The sequence below is a fragment of the Arachis duranensis genome, chromosome 4 (assembly GCF_000817695.3).
Source record: "Arachis duranensis cultivar V14167 chromosome 4, aradu.V14167.gnm2.J7QH, whole genome shotgun sequence".
Classification (NCBI taxonomy): Eukaryota; Viridiplantae; Streptophyta; class Magnoliopsida; order Fabales; family Fabaceae; genus Arachis; species Arachis duranensis.
Window position 1 is genome coordinate 23,849,181 of NC_029775.3, and position 4,781 is coordinate 23,853,961.

The 4,781-nt window shown below is 30.0% G+C and overlaps 1 long non-coding RNA gene across 2 annotated transcripts; it reads right to left on the bottom strand.

Annotated features, from left to right (window-relative positions):
- Positions 1-593: 593 nt before the first annotated feature.
- Positions 594-3,904, bottom strand: LOC127746789 (uncharacterized). Of its 2 annotated transcripts, none has more exons than XR_008008562.1 (8): positions 3,650-3,904; positions 3,267-3,392; positions 2,817-2,908; positions 2,543-2,684; positions 2,328-2,455; positions 1,922-2,014; positions 1,443-1,540; positions 594-781 (listed from the first exon to the last, which is right to left on the bottom strand). It is a non-coding gene; the product is annotated as an uncharacterized LOC127746789 (long non-coding RNA). The 2 variants fall into 2 exon arrangements; XR_008008561.1 differs by having other exon boundaries at positions 2,817-3,002.
- Between the last annotated feature and the right edge of the window lie 877 nt (positions 3,905-4,781).

A 4,781-nucleotide genomic window follows, 5' to 3' on the forward strand; every position in this document is an offset into this window, starting at 1 on the left:
ATATTAAATAATTCTAATTGATGCTAATAATTTTATTGATGCTAATTAATCATAATTATACTCTAGCAATATAAAATACTGATATCACTACAAGGTTTTTGTTTATTTGTAGCAGTTTTTTTTCTTATTTGTGGAGGTTTATAACCCCTACCAAATGGTTTTTAAGGGTTTCTAAAACCCCCAAAATTTGAGATGCCACGAGGTCTTTTGTGGGAATTTTTAAAAACCTCCGCAATCTATTCCGTAGGGGTTTTTTATGTGTTTAGTGGGGTTTATATTAGATTTTTGTGACGGTTTTAAATCACTTTTGTGATAGTTTAAAATCCTTACAAATTGATTTTTTAATTTAACAAAAATTAACTATTTTGTGACATTTTCAAACCTCCACAAACCTTATAATTATTTATTTATTTTTAATTTCAAATCATTCATTAGTTTTATCTCATTTACATATTCTCAAATTAGAAATTTATTTTTTAGTATCAAAATTTAAAAACTAAATATTTTATAACACAATTTCTCAATATAAAACATAACTCTGTATAAAAAAAATTTTCAATGTCAATAGTTCCAAACATAATTACATATGGTGTTGTTCTACATAACTATTATTGTTTTTCTTTAAAAAGTAAAATAAAACAACTTCAATATTTCAATATCATCTAATTACATAAAAACCTCAAAATAAAAACATAAATACAATCCCAGAAGACCTTTAGGAGGTATTTTATATTCATGAACTGAAGCAGAGAATGCATCTAGTGAACCTTAAAACTCATACCTGCACAATTATGCAAGCATTTTCAATGTTTGCAACCCTAACTTCATATAACCATGAAAACAAATTTGATAGATTAACTGGTTAGACTCCAAAGAAAAATTTAATCACAGCTAATACAATGATACAAAAAGTTCAATTTTAAAATATCCTATTCATCCTCGGGAGCCCTGACCGATTTCAACGTACTGAATATATGACATCAACTACCAAATGCAAGTTTACCATATGTCCTCATAAATTGTCAAAAAGTTACTGCCTCTTTAACTCATTACTCATCACGGCTACAAATGTTCATCATTACCAGTATCACTGGGATTTAAATTTGAAAAATCAGGAGAGGACAAGTAACTTGGCACTACAAGACACGTTTGTGTAACACCAACTAGATGAGAAGCAAGATAAAATAAAATGGGAGATAAGAAAAGCAAAAACATAAAACAAAATATTTATCTAAAAGCATAGCCTTCCAATCTCTGAACATGAGGAAACTCTCCTATAAAAATCATGATTTTTACACCAACTAGATACTAGGCGTCTAATTCTATCCCATAAAACATGCTAGTCAATAACTTTCAAACAAGCACAATGAGTGAGAATATACATACATGGGAAGTATAGAAGGGCCAAAGTATTAAGGTTAAATATATTACTGTTATCTCACCTTCAATTGACCAGTGGTATACAGAGGTCTGTGTCACAAGTTCTGCCTCTACCTCTGCCTCTGCTATTATTATTAGTGGCGGTCTTTCCATATGAAATCTGCTCCAATAAATAAATACTTTTAATTAATAACATCATCAGCCTTTGGTAAAATGTCAAGCACATAATAAATAAAAAACTTAAAATGTTACATTTGGCCACAAACTCAAGTACTAAACTAATTCATCTAATTAACCATGTTGCCGAATATAAGCTGAACTTCTCTGTGCCACAAACTCTTCTACCCCATGCCCATTGTATGTTACTTTCCCTGATTTCTGATTATCTCATCATCATAACTAACCCAATTATTATCCTTTTTTTATTAAACACATAGGAACAAGAATATCCATGTGTAATAATTTAATTACTAAAATTTAAAAGAAACTATGGCCTACAATGTATGAATTTATTGTAGCAAAATTTGATTGATTTGCTTACTTTTAAATCTTTGCCAAATTTTTCAGCAAAATGTCAATCAAGCTAATAGCAATGTGGTCTTCCCTGAAACTGGATCCTAATAAAAGAGTTATTCTACAAAACAAACCTCGTCATTATACCAGCAACAAAATAATAAATAAATAAAGTTTTATATGGTTTTCATGGGTGTACTTTTTAGCAATAACAAAATAAATAAATAATAGAGAAAGAGAACCAAAAAAAATAATAATAAAATAATCATTCATCTTCTGGGCTTTATGATTCCACTAACATTCTGAAGGATGTGTAAAGGCTTCTTTGGACTTGGAATGATGTGGAGATAATTGAAGAACCACTAACATTTATTTTTTTTCTATAGTATTTTGGAGATGAATTAATTAAGTGAATATGGTCCATATTGAATTACCTCTAAAACATTCACATAGAAGTTGAATAGTGTAGGCAATCAAAATTTTGTGTCACTTCATTAAAGCTGGTGCCATAATCCTCCATCAGATTCTCTATATACAATGGATTCTTGGAATTATCCTTCTCCTGTAACAATTTGAACCAAGCAACAATAAGAATATAGAGTTAAATAACTGTATCAAGTGTGTAAGAATTGTGAAAAATGCTGCTTACCTATATCAAGTGTGTAAGAATACAAAGTTAAATAGCACCTGCATTGTCACTTTCTTCTGCTGTAACTACTTTTTTCCTAAGGTTCTTGTTGGAAGAAGCAACTCTTTTTATTAAGCTTGGATCAAGATTGAAGTTATCCAACCTATGTCAATAGAGAACATGTAAATATGATAATACATTTAAACCTTCAAAACACTCACACTACCATAGCTGAAGCCAATAATAAAATTGTTCCACATTAGATGATTATTGTCTTGAGTACTTTGCCACTTACTCATTAAAATCAAAGCTGAAATTAAATGCATCTTCTTTTCCTGCTTTTCCACCACCAGAAGATTCTCCTTTTTGGTCCTTAGACTAGGAAGACTTTTTGGGTGTGCATGCAAAATCAAGGTCAGACATGTCCATCTTAAATGATGATATGTTTTTTAACTCACTGTCCAAATTAAAATTCATGTCCCTACAGCAAGAGAGTGTTTCTTAGAAATAAATAGGTGCTACTAATTCACATTTGCATATATGTATATCCTGCCTTTAGTGAAATAAAAAATTTGATATATCATATAACCTTTCTCTAGTATAAGTGTTAAATACAAACATCTTATCAGTCAACTGGAACATTTAAAATGGAGGATGTTTTAGAATGAAACCCATAACAGCATCCTTTGACTTCATATGTATTTCACTTTGCCAAAATGAAACTCTAAAATTCAAGAAGACTCACAGTTTCTAAAAGTCAAATGTCTTTTTCTTCCCTTTAGGAATAGAGTCAAAGCCAAAATTCATTGCATCATCATCTGTCATTGACATGGTTTTCTATGAACTAAGAAATTCCTTCTAATGTCTTCATCTGTCAGAAATGAAAAATGAATAATGATAAAAGAAAATTCATGTAACATAATATCTCTAAGAATCTTGCATCGATAATATAATAGGTTAGATCCTTAATGAAGTGCAAAAAACTGCGTATGGAAACAGTGAAGAACTTAAGTCCTATATATCTGAACTATTATTGCAACAGAACTGAGGAGGCGAGACAGAGAAGAAATTTATCATTAACATAGAAATATCAGCAAATTAATAGGGAAGAAGAAGAAAAAAAAGTACCAGCGGTAGTCCAAAGGAGAAATTGGAGTGAGAGAAAGCGGCGTTGAAGAAGAAGCTCGGAAGTGAACAGATCTGAAAATGCGTTGTACCACGACAACTACGTTGGCATCGACGGCAGAAAATGTGGCGGCAATGGCGACGAAAACTGCGGTAGCAACAATGACAGCAACGACAGTAAAGAGAGACAGATCTGAAAACGCGTTGATAAGACAGGTGGCTCGATCCACAAGCTCTCTACTGCAACGAACATGGCAGTGGTAAGGCGGCGAAAACGGCAGCGAGAACGACGGCAAAAATGACGATAAAGAATTTAGGTTTGATCGCCATTCTCTTCTCCGTTAAGCTGCCTCTCGTTTCTGCGATTAGGGAAAATTATAGTTTGAGAGAAATTTTATATTTTAATTTTGAATTAATTATTAGTGAAAATTTTTTAAATTGTCATAAATAAGTAAAATTTTTAAAGATTTCCACTAAAATACTCCTAAAATTAAATATTAATCTTATAACAAAATAAAAAAATGAGTAACATTAGTTAAATTTAAATATAAAAAGATAGATGATTAATTATTGCTGTACCGTCAACATTATATTTTGCCGGTTTTTTTGGTGACTTTTATATTTTACCGGTTTAATTATTTTGTTGATTCTTATAGTTTCGTAAAATTTTTAATTAGATTTTTATATTTTTTTTAGTTTGGATCTTTGTACTAATTTTTTTTTTAATTAGGTCCCTCTTAGTAGAAATTGACTTAATTTTATAGAAACCTAACTAAAAAATATATTTAGTACAAGGACCCAAATAAAAATAAAAAAAAAATGTAAGGACTCAATTAAAAAAAAATTAATACAAAGACTCAATTAAAAAAATACAAAAATATAATTAAAAATTTGTAAAACTATAAAGATGAACACAATAATTAAACCTATTTTGCCCTAATGTATCTATTTCGGTTCCCAATTCTTATATTAAGTTGGTCGAAGCAAAATAATATTATTATTTATACACTAAACACGATTTGGGGTGTGGGCCATAATATTTAAACTATGACTACTCAAAGATCTTTACTTTGATTAAAATCGTGATAAAATAAGAATACAATCCTCTGATTATCCATGATTCTTCTTTCGCGAT